Source organism: Chiloscyllium plagiosum, unplaced genomic scaffold (genome assembly GCF_037043375.1).
Source record: "Chiloscyllium plagiosum isolate Xiang-an unplaced genomic scaffold, Cpla_swu_hap1 HiC_scaffold_16, whole genome shotgun sequence".
NCBI classification, from domain to species: domain Eukaryota; kingdom Metazoa; phylum Chordata; class Chondrichthyes; order Orectolobiformes; family Hemiscylliidae; genus Chiloscyllium; species Chiloscyllium plagiosum.
Window position 1 is genome coordinate 59,058,259 of NW_028270154.1, and position 15,521 is coordinate 59,073,779.

General features: G+C 42.0%; 2 long non-coding RNA genes across 2 annotated transcripts; one reads left to right on the forward strand and one right to left on the reverse strand.

Annotated features, from left to right (window-relative positions):
- The first annotated feature begins 56 nt into the window (after positions 1 to 56).
- On the forward strand, positions 57 to 8,716 carry LOC122556729 (uncharacterized). Its single transcript, XR_006313636.2, has 3 exons — positions 57 to 193; positions 4,120 to 4,309; positions 7,323 to 8,716. It is a non-coding gene; the product is annotated as an uncharacterized LOC122556729 (long non-coding RNA).
- Positions 8,717 to 12,205: 3,489 nt separating this feature from the next.
- Positions 12,206 to 14,129, reverse strand: LOC122556929 (uncharacterized). Its single transcript, XR_006313709.2, has 3 exons — positions 14,091 to 14,129; positions 12,545 to 12,640; positions 12,206 to 12,445 (listed from the first exon to the last, which is right to left on the reverse strand). It is a non-coding gene; the product is annotated as an uncharacterized LOC122556929 (long non-coding RNA).
- Between the last annotated feature and the right edge of the window lie 1,392 nt (positions 14,130 to 15,521).

The following is a 15,521-nucleotide window of genomic DNA, read 5'->3' on the forward strand; positions in this document are numbered from 1 at the left end:
TTAGTAATGTGTGTCAGCATCGCAACTGCAAAGAAACAAACGTAAATGAACTCTTGTTGAAAGATTAAAACAAAAGACTTCACATTTATGCCCACTACCATGTAATTCAATTGTGCTTCCTTCAAAATTACGGAATTTCGTTTGGAAGTGACCGTGTTTGCACAAGTTTCCTCGTTCTTCTGGGACCCGTCAGGTATGTATGTATCTCCGCCCAGAAAACTGGTCACACCTCTCCTCTGCCTTCGGAATTTCGATTTGCCCTGAAGCTTTATCGCATTCAGTCGAAACTGGTATGTTCGATAAGAACAGATACACAGAACCATCGAGCAGCATGAGGACGTCCCTGAGCACTGGCTCAGGGGTTAGTATTACTTTTCGGAGTGTTTTTGCTTTTCGTATGAATGAAACAATCTACAGTATAAGGATCCTCGAAAGTAATGAAGAGTATAACCATACGTTGGGACACATTATTAATAAAGGTATAGGGTAATCGAGTAAAGCAGAACAGATGGTTGTGATATTATATGTATCTATGATCAAGCAAGTAACTTTCGCAGAGTTAGGTTATTGTGTTAGTGTTACATCATTAGAGTGGTGCTGGAAAAGCACAGCAGGTCAGGCAGCATCCGAGGAGCAGGAAAATCGACGTTTTGGGCAAAAGCCATTCATCAGGAATAGATTCCTGTGTCTATTCCTGATGAAGGTCTTTTGCCCAAAACGTTGATTTTCCTGCTCTTCGGATGCTGCCTGACCTGCTGTGCTTTTCCAGCACCACTCTAATCTTGACTCTAATCTCCAGCATCTGCAGTACCCACTTCCACCTTAGTGTTACATCATGTCAAGTGACATTTTTGTATCTGCACCATCTTGACTAGTTGCCTCTGTGCTTTGCAATTCAGCAGCAAAGTGAATTTGGTAAAAACAAGGACTGCAGATGCCGGAAACCAGAGTCTAGATTAGAGTGGTGCTGGAAAATCGATGTTTCAGGCAAAAGCCCTTCATCAGGAATAGAGGAAGGGAGCCTGCAGGGTGGAAAGATAAATGAGAAGGGGGTGGGGGTGGGGGTGGGGAGAAGGTAGCATAGAGTACAATAGGTGAATGGGGGTGGGGATGGAGGTGATAGGTCAGAGAGGCAGGTGGGGGAAGGTAGCAAAGGGTACAATGGGTGAATGGGGGAAGGATGAAGGTGATAGGTCAGAGAGGAGGGTGGAGTGGATAGGTGGAAAGGAAGAGAGGCAGGTAGGACAGGTCATGGGGACAGTGCTGAGTTGGAAGTTTGGAACTGGAGTGAGGTGGGGGAAGGGGAAATCAGGAATCTGGTGAAATCCACATTGATGCCCTGAGGTTGAAGTGTTCCGAGGCAGAAGATGAGGTGTTCTTCCTCTAGGCATTGGGTGGTGAGGGAGCGGCAGTGAAGGAGGCCCAGGACCTCCATGTCCTCGGCAGAGTTGGAGGGGGAGTTGAAATGTTGGGCCACAGGGCAGTGGGTTTGATTGGTGCGGGTGTCCCAGAGATGTTCCCTAAAGCGCTCTTCTCGGAGGCGTCCAGTGTCCCAAATGTAGAGGAGACCGTATCGGGAGCAACGGATACAATAAATGATATTGGTGGATGTGCAGGTAAAACTTTGATAGATGTGGAAGGCTCCTTTGGGGCCTTGGATGGAGGTGAGGGAGGAGGTGTGGGTGCAGGTTTCGCAATTCCTGCGGTTGCAGGAAAAGGTGCCAGGAGGGGAGGGTAGGTTGTTGGAGGGTGTGGACCTGACCAGGTAGTCATGGAGGGAATGGTCTTTGCGGAAGGTGGAAATGGGTGGGAGGGAAATATATCCCTGGTGGTGAGGTCCGTTTGGAGGTGGCAGAAATGTCAGATGATGTGGTTTATACGAAGGTTGGTAGGTGGAAGGTGAGTTTATGGACACCTCCACGCCCCGCTCATTTATCTCTCCACCCTGCAGGCTCCCTGCCTCTATTCCTGATGAAGGGCTTTTGCCTGAAACGTCAATTTTCCTGCTCCTCAGATGCTGCCTGACCTGCTGTGCTTTTCTAGCACCACTCTAATCTAGAGCAAAGTGAATTTGTCAGCCAGTTTGAGTGTACACTATAGCAATGTACTCACTTTGTCATGTATTTCATTGGCCTCTAAATAAAGTCTTCAGACAGCTTTTCTCAGTACACATCAGTCTCAATGTTCATTACACCAGAATTAACATAATAGACCAAATTTTCTGAGGAGTGGCAGTCTCACATCCTCTTTTTTTTGTGTACAAGAAGATGGAGCTCTGCATTTCTGAGGAGATTCCACTCCAGCCTCCCTCAGAAATGCAGATTGTACTTCCACTCTGACAATTCTTTTGTAGTGCAGACTAATCAGAGGAAGATAAGTTCCCCATCCCCACCCTTTTTATTGCAGTCAGATGCCATATAAAGTATCAAGTGAGCATAGGATGCATAGGGTATAGTGTCAGGTTGAAATGTGACAAGGAGGCCTAGTACGTAATGCAGTGTTAAGGGTAGGAATGAGTGTGTTGGAAGGCAAGTTACTCTCTGGAGAATCCCTAACTTATGACTTGCTATTTTTCTCTGATTATCGGGTACAGTTTAGTTTCTGCTCAATAGTAACCCCTAAGATGTTTGTATTGGAAGCAGTAGTAATGGCAATGAGGTTGAATGTTAAGGGTCAATGGTTAGATTATCTCTTGTTGGTGATAGTCATTGCCTGGCACTATTATGGCACAAATGTTACTTGCCACTTATCTGGGCAAGTCTGGATGCTATCTTGCATACAGACACGGACCGTGAAGATCTGAAATAATGCTGATATTGTGCAATCATCAGGAACTACCCTCGCTGCTGGCCTTATGATAGCAGGCATGTCATTGTTGAAACAGCTGAAGATGTTTCAGCCGAGGACATGACACTAGAAATAACTGCAGTGATGTTCTGTGGCTGAGATAATCAGTGAAGGTCAATCATAAGCTGTTTAATTTTTGCCAGATACGATTCAAACCAGTGAGAAGTTTTCTCTGCAACTCTAGTTTTCTTTGGACATTTTAATGTCATATTTAGTCAAATGTTGACTTGCTGTCAAGAGAAGTCACTCCTGTCTGAACTCTGAAGTTCAGTTCTTTTCTTCCAAGCTTAGACCAAAGCTGTAATGAGGTCAGGAAGTGAGTGGCCCTGGCACTGATCATAGATGGAAATGTGTTGCTGGAAAAGCGCAGCAGGTCAGGCAGCATCTAGGGAACAGGAGAATCGACGTTTCGGGCATTAGCCCTTCTTCAGGAAGGGCTAATGCCCGAAACGTCGATTCTCCTGTTCCCTAGATGCTGCCTGACCTGCTGCGCTTTTCCAGCAACACATTTCCATCTCTGATCTCCAGCATCTGCAGACCTCACTTTCTCCTGGCACTGATCATATCTTGATAATTCATGAAATAGCAGAATGTCTGCTGTGGCACCAAGGATTGCAGACTCACTTTGGTCGTAGCTGAGCAGAACAAATTAAATGTGCTATAGCTGGTGACAATTGGCTACAAGAACTAAAATGCTATCATTAGCCAGTGACCTAAACACATTAGGTAGGTCCCAGAACATGAGCATTCCTTTTGGTCATATAAATACGAGTTAGGCCAGTCAAAAAAGTGTTATTTTCAAGAGTAAGCAAGTGTTTATTCCCAAATTTTACATCAAGACAGTTTGATCCATCTCCAAATTAGACACATGGGTGCAGAAAGAACGAAAGACCTGGCATGAATATCTGTCTATTCCCTTGGCATCAATAAAAACCCAGATACATTGTGTAAAGATCTTTTTATTTTCCTGTATTTGTGCTTATAGACTGAAATTGGGGAAAAAAAGTGTTTTGAAAACAAATATGTGGAAAGAGTTGCTTGCCCATTTAAAAAGCAAGTTACTAAAATTCATGATGTTATGTTGACACTGCTTCTTTGTTCATGCAGCTTGTAAACAGGTTACATACAAACCAGCTTACATGCAAAGTCAGATTCAGTCATGGAATGATACTCAGAAAATGTGCTCAAACCAAATTGTACAACATTGCTATGAGCAAATATGTTTTGAAATGGAACAGAAGGTATATTTAAATAGCATTTGACTCTCCACAGAAAACTAAGATGATGATTCAGAAAGTGGAAGTCTTACGTTAAGTCCAGATAAAAAAAGATGTGAATGATCCACACCAATCTACAGAGCAGACAACAAACACTAAGGTTTTACAGTCATATCCCGAGAGCTATACAAGAAATTGGTCTACTCTTGTTATATCTGGAAAAGTGTTATTTCAATGGATATTGAGTAAGTAATTACCTGCTATTTTTGAAGTTCTTGTTTGTACATATTTCCCATGGGAGAAATTCTTTGAAGGAAAAGGGGTGATGTTGTAATATTGCTTAGATCTATGGTCAGAGAAGCATGTACCCTTAAGAGACAAGCGATGTCATGTGTGTGCCATTATGCTATGAGCTACACTTGCATAAAGATATCAGTCCCATCTTGAATAGATATTTTTGTATCCTATAATCTGTCAGGAAAGTTATGTTCTGTCAGGAATCTGTCAGGAAAGTTATGTTCATCAACCAGTTTGAGCTCACAATACCAATATCTGTAATAGAGTAGGATTGTGTCACAGTGGAAGACATGAGTAATATCCCAACAATTAAAGGGAGTCAGGGGGCTGAGTTGAGTATGGTTGCCATTACAAAAAAGAAAGTGCTAGAAAAGCTAAAAGGTCTTAAAATTGATAAATCTCCTGGCCCTGATGGGTTACATCCTAGAGTTCTGAGGGAGGTGGCTGAGGAAATAGCGGAGGCGTTGGTTGAGATCTTTCAAAAGTCACTGGAGTCAGGGAAAGTCCCGGATGATTGGAAGATCGCTGTTGTAACCCCCTTGTTCAAGAAAGGATCAAGACAAAAGATGGAAAATTATAGGCCAATTAGCCTAACCTCGGTTGTTGGTAAAATTCTAGAATCCATCATTAAGTATGAGGTTTCTAAATTCTTGGAAGAGCAGGGTCGGATTAGAACAAGTCAACATGAATTTAGTAAGGGGAGGTCATGCCTGACAAACCTGTTGAAGTTCTTTGAAGAAGTGACAAGTAGGTTAGACCGGGGAAACCCAGTGGATGTGGTCTACCTAGACTTCCAAAAGGCCTTTGATAAGGTGCCACACGGGAGGCTGCTGAGCAGCCCATGGTGTTCGAGGTGAGCTACTAGTATGGATTGAGGATTGGCTGTCTGACAGAAGGCAGAGAGTTAGGACAAAAGGTTCTTTTTCGGAATGGCAGCCGGTGACAAGCGGTGTCCCGCAGGGTTCAGTGTTGTGGCCACAGCTGTTCACATTATATATTAATGATCTGGATGAAGGGACTGGGGGCATTCTAGCGAAGTTTGCTGATGATACAAAGTTAGGTGGACAGGCAGGTAGTACTGAGGAAGTGGGGAGGCTGCAGAAGGAACGAGACAGTTTGAAGGAGTGGTCCAGGAAATGGCTGATGGAATTCGATGTGAGCAAATGCGAGATCTTGCACTTTGGAAAAAAGAATACAAGCATGGACTACTTTCTAAACGGTGAGAAAATTCGTAAAGCCAAAGTACAGAGGGATCTGGGAGTGCTAGTTGAGGATTCTCTAAAGGTAAACATGCAGGTTAAGTCCGTGATTAAGAAAGCGAATGCAATGTTGTCAATTATCTCAAGAGGGTTGGAATATAAAAGCACTGTTGTATTACTGAGACTTTATAAAGCTCTGGTTAGGCCCCATTTGGAGTACTGTGTCCAGTTTTGGTCCCCACACTTCAGGAAGGACATATTGGCACTGGAGCGTGTCCAGCAGAGATTCACACGGATGATCCCTGGAATGGTAGGTCTAACATATGAGGAACGGCTGAGGATCCTGGGATTGTATTCATTGGAGTTTAGATGATTAAGGGGAGATCTAATAGAAACTTACAAGATAATACATGGCTTGGAGAGGGTGGACGCTAGGAAATTTTTTCCGTTAGGTAAGGAGACTAGGACCCGTGGACACAGCCTTAGAATTAGAGGGTGTAAATTCAGAACAGAAATGCGGAGACATTTCTTCAGCCAGAGAGTGGTGGGCCTGTGGAATTCATTGCCACAGAGTGCAGTGGAAGCTGGGACGCTAAATGTCTTCAAGGCAGAAATTGATAAATTCTTGATGTCACAAGGAATTAAGGGCTACGGGGAGAATGCGGATAAGTGGAGTTGAAATGCTCATCAGCCATGATTGAATGGCGGAGCGGACTCGATGGGCCGAATGGCCTTACTTCCGTTCCTATGTCTTATGGTCTTAAGTTGTTGCATGAATAAATGTTCTGGTACTCGTTCGCAGTCTTACTGTTTAAATTACCTAAGATAGCATAATAAACCTCAAGAACAGAGTGTGGCGAAGTAGGTGTTTGTAAAATGCTAGGGGGAAAAGCATTGCATGGTCCCTTTAAAAGATAGTGTTTTTTTTCTGTGCAGAGAGTTGAAATGGATGTCTGTGAGTAGCTTTTAAAGTTAAAAACTATTTGCAGCAAGACTGAGCACCTGAATTGAAACATTTTGTATTGAAAGGCCAAACAGGAGTTTTTAATCAAAACAACAGGTTTTAAATTTTGCCAATCAATTTAAACCAGGCACATCAATACTAAAACCTATAAAATTTAAATCTGATGATTTTTACAGCATAGGACCAATCCTATGGTAATAAATTGATATGTCATCATCGGTATAAAAGAAAGGGGCAGACAGACCCCAGAGCTAACTCCCATCAATCAGAGTTAGGTGTCCTCAGCTCTAGAGAGACAAATTGGCTCTCACAGTCATCTATGTATGAGTCATAGAGATGAACAACATGGAAACAGACCCTTTGGTCCAACTCATCCATGCCAACTGGATATCCTAAACTAATCTAGTCCCATTTGCCAGCACTTGGCCTATATCCCTCTAAACCCTTCCTATTCATATTCCCATCCAGATGCCTTTTAAATGCTGTAATTGTATCAGCCTCCATCACTTCCTCTGGCAGCTCATTCCGTACATGTATCACCAACTGCGTGAAAAAGTTGCCCTTTAGATCCCTTTTATACCTTTCCCCTGTCATGCTAAACTTATGCCCTCTCGTCTGGACTCACACACCCCAGGGAAAAGACTTTGTCCATTTATCCTATCCATGGCCCTCTGTAAGGTTACCCCTCAGCCTCCAATGCTCCAGGGAAAACAGCCCCAGCTTATTCAGCCTCTCCTGATAGCTCAAATCCTCCAATCCTGGCAACATCCTTGTAAATCTTTTCTGAACTCTTTCAAGTTGCACAACATCCTTCTGATAGGACCAACTAAATTCCTGACAGAAGAATCAGACAAGGAGGCAGTCCTGACAGAAGAACTGGAGGAAAAGATGACTGACAGAAGAACTGCAGCGGAGGCACAGAACATTCCGGAAGATACGTAACCTGGCTGTAATTTCGAGTGACTAAATTCTATTTTTTGTTGTATGCGTGGAATTTGTATTTATTGGAACATTAGAATCTTGTTTTATTTGAGAATAGTTAGTATTTAGAAGGGATTTATTCAGTTTGTTAATAGTTTCGTTAATTGTTCACTGTTAGAGTGAGGTAAATAAATTGTTACTTGTTGGTTTTAAAGTGAGTGTCAGAGTTTTTTTTTAACCACTAGAAGTTGTTGAAAGCAGGTTTCACCAGCTTTCCACTCTTTTTATTGATTATAGGGTGAGGCGTTCCTCTTTGGGTGTTTTAGTTTTAGTTCTCAGAGGGGGTCAATCTCTGCTTCTTAACAACAGTCATAATGGCAGATATTGCTCCGCTTCAGATGAACATATTAGAATACCGCTCAGTTGCAAAAAAAAACTCCTCTAGTTAGCTCTCGGAAACTCTTATTATTTTGACAGCTATATCACTCTGTCCAATACAGAAATCTGTAAATTGAACTGCAATCAATTCAAAGCATTTCAACTTGTTGTGCAGCACAGCAACCTCCTGAATAAGAATATTCCAGTGCTGATTGGTTGGCTGAAAAGCATATTTTGAAGTTAACGAAAAGTGAGAAATATGATGTCAGCAATGTCTGGACAGATGGGAATGAGAGAAAATGCATGATTAGAAAGGGATGTATTCACCTCCTACATGTTTGTGAAGGATGGATTGTTTAAAAATTAGAGATACTCAGGATGCCAGGATTAGATGAACACAAATACCTCAGATTGTTGTGTTTGTTGATAAAGATAGCAAGGTGGTGAAGCAATAGAGGGATTTAAAAACAATGATTATAATTATAAAAAGTTGCACTTTTTTTCAACTGAGAGTCAACATAGGTCAGTGAACTAAGGATATGGGGTGAAAAGGACTCAGGTTAGGGCACAGATAGCAGATTTTAACATGTAGCACAAAATTTCAACTCCTTTGTCAATTGCTGGAACAAAATAATTTTAAAAATAACATTTGTCTCTGATAATTTGCAGCAGTAAATCATATCAAGAGACTAAATAACTAATATATCTTGACACTACATCACATCAAATAAATTCATAGTTGTTGAGGCCACTTACTTTAAAAATTAAATATGTACACAGAATGATTGTAGGATTTAGTCTGCTGTAAGTGTTTTGCATTGTTTAACTACGTGTCTATTCCCAAACATTCCTTTGTCAAATAAAACATATCCAATAAAGTTTATTCAGCTTGAAACATTGCACAAGGTCTGCTATTTGGCCTTTCTCATAATGCTATGAATAGTGCTGAATTCTAGTAATGTTACAAATCAATATATATTTTTCTGAGATATCATTTTTTTAATGTATATATTGAAAGCACACTCCAAACAACTTCTGATAACGTTTTTACTCTGGACTTTCAGGCTGGGTAGTTTCTGTTATTGAGCAGCAGCAATGTTATTAAACGTGAAAGGGTGCAGAAAGGATTTGCAAGGATATAGCAAAGACGGAGGGTTTTGAGTTGAGTTATAGAGAGAAGCTGAATAGGCTGAGGTGCCTCCACCACTTCCTCTGGCAGCTCATTCCATACATGCACCACCCTCTATATGAAAGTTGCCCCTTAGGCCCCTTTTGTATCTTTCCCCTCTCACCCTAAACCTATGCCCTCTAGTTCTGGACTCCTCCACCCCAGAGAAAACACCTTGTCTATTTACCCTATCCATGCCCTTCATGATTTTGTAAACCTCTATAAGGTCACCTCTCAGCCTTCGACACTCCAGGGAAAACAGCCCCAGCCTATTCAGCCTCTCCATATAGCTCAAATCCTCCAACCCTGAACTCTTTTGAATTATTTCCCAGCACAGACTCTAAAATGAAAGTCAGAGTCTGGGAGGTTTTCCCAAACACATCTGCATAATTTCCTAGGAACCCTGGATAACTTTTCTCTTCAGGACCAAATGGTTTTCATTCAAGGATTTTAAAAGAATCAAGGGAGGACATTGTGGACACTCTTACTATAATCTTTCAGCGTTCCCTAGATCCAGGAATCAACCCTCTGGAAAATTGCATGTCAGTTTGCTTTTTAAGGAAGGCAAACCAAGGAAACCAATGAATTACAGACCAGCCAGCCAAACGTCTATGGTGGGGAAATTGTTGGAATCTACAATCAAGGATGAGATAACTGTTAACCAAGCAAGAATCAGCATGGATTCAAGACAGGTAGGTCATGTCTGCCAAACATTGAATTTTTTGAAGAGTTGAGTAAGGTCATGGACCTGGGAATGTTTACGGATGTTGTTTTTATCAACATCCAGAAGGCTTTTGATAAAGATTTTTATTATCTGTTCATAGGATATGGGCATTGCTAGCTATGCAGCATTTATTGCCCATCCCTAATTGCCCAGAGGGCAGTTAAGTGTGAACTACATTGTTATGGATCTGGAGTCACATGTAGGCCAGAACAAGATAAGGATGGCAGTTTCCTTCCCTAAAGGACATTAGTGAACCAAATGGGTTTTTCCTGACAATCAGCAATGGATTCATGGTCATTAGATTCTTAATTCCAGATTTTCAAAATTGAATTCAAATTCCTCTACTTGCCATGGTGGGACTTCAGACCCAGGTCCTGGAATTAACAGTCCAGCAAAATCCCACGAGACCATTGCCTCCCTTCAGGCAGAAGCCCACAAAATTGAGGGAATATTATTGACCTAGTTGGGAAACTGGTTGAGTAGCACGCAACAGAAAGTAGGAATGTAAGTAGGTACTCAAATTGGCAGGATGTGACCAGTGGTGTGTCACAATAATCTGTGTTAGGTCCTCAAATATCTATTAACAATTTGCATAATGGCATGGAAAGTCATGTATCCAAATTTTCTGATGACACAAAGTTAGGTGGCATTGTGGACAGTGTAAATCATACCATAAAATTTGAAATTAGAGGAAGTGAATTGATGAATGGGCAAAACTGTGGTAATTATTTCATTATCGGCAAGTGTGAGGTTATCCATTTTGAATAGAAAAAGGATGGATCAAGGTATTTTCTAGATGGTATGAAGATTAATGTATTGGATGTTCAAAGAAATTTGAGGTTTCAGATAATAGATCTTCAAAATGTCACAAACAGTACATTAAACAAGGAGGAGACAGCCTAATGTTATTATCGCTAGAATTTGAACGCAATAAAAATCTGCAATTAAGAGACTAAAATGACTATGAATCCATTGTCAATTGTTGGAAAAGGCCATCTAGTTCACTAATGTCATTAAGGGAAGGAAACTGCTATCCTTACCTGGTCTGACCTACATGTGACTCCAGACCCATTGCAATATGGTTGACACTTATCTGCAATCTGAACAATTAGGATGGGCAATAAATGTTGGCCTAATCAGCAATGCCGTCATCCCATAAACATATTTTTTTTAATCAAGAAAGCTAATGGAAGTTTAGCCTTTATATCCAGAGGAATTGATTATGATGATGCATTAATTTTATGGAACTTATACAAAAAACTGGTTGGACCCTACTTGGAGGACTGAGAGCAGATCTAGGCATCTCACCATCGGAAGGATATATTGGCTTTGGAGGGAGTACAGTATAGGTTTGAAGGAATGATATCTGGATGTCAGGGGTTAATTTTGAGGAGATATTATACAATTTAGGCTTGTTTGTTTTTCCAGAATTTAGAAGGTTAACATTGAGCTGAACAAAGTCTTTAAAATAGCAACAGGAAGTGCCCTCCTGAATTTCTGAAGTTGACAATACCAAGGCCTCAGAGAAAGCATCAGCAAGGCTACCTCCTACAACTTTCCCATCAAACAGTTTCAGATATTGGCATCTTGGTGGGAAATTCAGCTTAGAAAGTGTGGGAGCACTTCACTGAAACAGCTGGCTGGGGAAGATACACTGTGGATCACTGGCACTCAGTGCACTATCAGAGACTGGGCACTAGCCCAGGCCCTGGCAGGAGAGAACCCAGTGGTGTCAGCATTCAGGGACTTCACCCACATGTACAGGGAGGAACATGAGCAGTAGATAGCTCTATGGGACACAATGGCCTTCATTACTCAGAAGCTGCAGGAGTGCAATTGTCTGAGTGCCTCCATGGACAGGTTGGCAGCTGCCATGGAGAGCCAGGTCCAGCATCCTCAGTGCCTGCTGGAGAGGCACACCCACCTGCACAGCACTGCCCTAGCCATTGGTCAAAGTCATGACAACAGACGTACATGGAACTTGGCGCACACCCTAGATGCCCCTTCCTCATAAGGCAGAAAGACGGTGCCAGGAAATACCTAGCTGGAGGAGGGACTGCACATTAGACCTGAGAAGTCTCCTGTCAGGTTACTCCTAATGTATCTGGGCCATCCACCTCCACACTGCTCACCTACCTTCAATCCTTGGAAGGTTGAGGAGGGTCCACTTGCCACTATCAAGAAGAGCCTCAGCATGTCTGGGCCAGCCAGACACAAACACTTCTGGGGTTGCCTGACCAGATCTGCAGGGCCAATGTGCTTCACTGGCAAGCAGGGGTTCGTCCACCCCAGCTGCAGTTCCTGTGACAACAATAATATGCCGTGGGACAGACAGAGAGAAGGAAGAAAACTGATTGAGGGCACTTTGGTGGCATAAGTATTGTTGAAATTTTTATAAAGTCACCTTTATACAAATTTAATTGTTTTTGCACGACATCGATGTGTTTGAGTCTCTGTGTAGTCCCAAATATAACTGTGCCAGCATAATGACTTCTTTAATGTTCGCTCAGGATGAACCATGAACGGATGTCTGTGTTGAGAGCCTGCTACAGCATATCGCAGATGACCTTTGACAGTAGCTCTTGTACTTCTCTTATCTTTTCACCCACTTGGTGGAATCCTCCTGCACAATTTATTATCCAAATGCTGTAAAAATCTCACAAATATTTTCAGGAAGATTCTGAATAATACATCCTTTTTCTTCACCTCCTGACTACAGTGAATTAATTTCTTTAAGAAAAGATAAATGTAACAAAGTTAATTTCAAGTTCACAATTTCAAAATGTATCAAACAAAATTAATGAGACTAGAAGAATGGTGATTGCTTACTTCACAATTAATTGCCATTTGCCTTATTGAATGAAGATTTCCCAATATTAATTCTAGAAATTTATTAAGTTCAATCTGCCCAGCATTGCTTTTGTGCTAATAAAGAAAAATAACACTCATATTAGACCAAGCAGACAAATAATAGATATCCATGTTTAATGGTGACAAATTTGTATTGGAATATGTGTCTATTAGAGAAATAAGAGCCATAAAGTTAAAGAAAGAAGTTGTATTCACATAAAAACATAAGAACTATTTGGATGAGAACATAGTAGATACAATTAATAAAATTGCAGATGACACCAAAATCGGATGACACAGTAAACAGTGAAGAACATTTTCAAAGATTACAAAAGGATCTTGATCAAATGGGTCAATGGGCTGAAAAATGGCAGATGGAGTTCAATCTAGATAAATGCAAGGTATTGCATTTTAGTACAACAAACAGGGGCAGGACGTTCACAGTTAATGATAGGCACTTAGGTAACTTTATAGAACAAAGAGACCGAGGTGTTCAGGTACATAATTCTTTGAACTTTTCATCACATTTAGACAAGTTGGTTAAAATGGCATTTAGAATGCTTGCCTTCATCGCTCAGTTCTTTGAATAAAGGAATTGGGAAGTCATGTTGAGATTGTACAAGACATTGGTAAGGCCTCTTCTGGAGTACTGTGTCCAATTCTGGTTGCCCAGTTATAGGAAGGATATTCTAAGCTAGAGTGGGTTCAGAAGAGATTTACCTGGATGCTGCGAGGCATGGAAATTTTGAGTTTTAAGGAAAGGCTGGATAGGTCTAAGACTTCTTTCACTGGGGCATATCAGGTTGAGAGGTCACCTTAAAGAGGTTTATAAGATCATGAGGGGTATAGATAGGGTTAATGGTGGCTGTCTTTTTCCAATGATAGGATATTTCAATACTAAGGGACATATTTTTAAGATGAGAGGAGAAAGAGGGTCATTTTTTTATACAGAGAGTGGTTTGCGTGTGGAATGAACTTCCTGACAGTGCAGAGGATGTGGGCGTAATTCCAATGTTTAAAAGACACGTGGATAATTACAGAACAACCTTGATTATTGAACAAGAGGGGCGGGGAATATTCTGTTTGGATAACTGATTGTTCCGATAGCTGATCCAATGCCTCTCCTCTGGGAATCAGAATTTTCTAAAGTTTCCTTTTTCCTCTCTCTCTGCTTGCCCTGCTTTGCTCCCTCTCTCTGTCTCAGGGTTTGTTTCTGAACAGCCACACATGTTTGTGTAAGGGACCTGCAGCATTGCTGAAGCCTCTCCCCACCACTACTTCACTTCAATGGGATTGACAGAGCGAGCACTTCGACAGAAGTGGATACTGCAGATGCTGGAGATCAGGGTCAAGATTAGTGTGGTGCTGGAGAAGCACAGCAGGTCAGGCAGCATCCGAGGGGTAGGAAAAATCGACGTTTCGAGCAAAAACCCTTCATCAGGAATGAGCACTTGTTGAGTTCAGGAGACAAGGCAACAGCACAGTGGGTCAGTAAACTTCTCCCCCCCCCTCCCCACCATCTCACCTCCCAAATGCCATGTGCTTCCAAGTCTCCTCATTTCCAGCCAGTGGATGAAGTGAAGTTGCCAGGTGCCTCTTATCTCTCCTCCCCAATGGGACTCTGGAACAAAATGAAGTAACAGAATGGAGACAGCAGCCAGACTGGACACCAACAGCAAGACTGCTGCTGCCTTTGGGAGCTGAGTCTCAAAATAACACACACACACACATTTTACTGCAACTTTTTGAAAAGTCCACTCTCTGCCCTGGGACAGGACAATGTTGGAGAGATTATCTGGGCGGGGGAGGGGTTTGTATAGTAGGGTACACCCCTGTGTAGAACTCCATGGAGAGTGGGGGAGGCGGGGGGAGAGGAGGGTGTGGTGGGGGTGTCTCGAACCCTAGAAAGCCCCCAGTGCTGGCTCTGACTTCCTGGTTAGACAGAGCCGCTGTGTTATCTTAAAAAAGAGCATGTTTGAAAACTCACATCCTTTCAGATCTGGAGACTTCAAAGGCACTGTTGAGAACATGAAAAGTGCAAACCGAGTGAGGGAATTCCAGCCTCTGGTGTTTTATTTACCATTAGTTTGCTGCTCAGAGGTGTCAGGGTGGTGTGAATCAGATGTAAATTTGTGTAAAACCCATCTTCCTATTTGCAAAGTTAGAGGACTGCTACAAAGCTGGTGTGTGTGTGTGTGTGAGTGACCCAGATATTGGTTTAATTTTTAATCATTCCTAAAAAAAACTCTGATAAACAGAGGGTTCAGTAACCTTTAGTGTTTTATGAGTGCAGGAATGTTTTTTCAAAAACTCAGACGTGAAGCCTTTGTATTGGGCTGGTGTGTTCTTTATTTGAGAATATTCAGGGCTCTGAATTTGCCCAGATTGTCATTCTGCCTGTCTTCGTTTGGAGAAGGAGAGAGAGGAGGAGGGAGGTCAGTCATTTGGAGACAGTGCTTGGGTTCCCATTAATGTCCAGGACTGTTCTCAATAGCATTTCAGTAACCCGAATTCACTTTTAATCATTGTAAACAAAAGATGCGATCTTTGGACCAATGTCGCTAATGCCTCTTTGATGTAATGTTTTTACGGGACCTTGAGATGTTGTTCTGATAATCCAAATTTCGGATAATTGATGTTCAGCTTACCGAGGTTGTTCTGTACGTGAATGGGAAAGGTTTGGAGGGATATGGGCCAGGAGCAGGCAGATGGGACTCATTTAGTTTGGGATTATGTTTGGCATGGACTGGTTGGAGCAAAGGGTCTGTTTCCGTGCTGTGTGACTCCCTGACTCCATAACTAGTGAATCAGGAGTATGTAATTCAGGCTCACAAGTCTGCTCCACCAATAAATACAATCATGACCCTTTCACATTCCTCAACATGTTTCAATTACTTTTGAGTCAATTTTGAAACATGGGAAGGTGGTGACATAGTGGCCTTGTCAACTCCAAGAA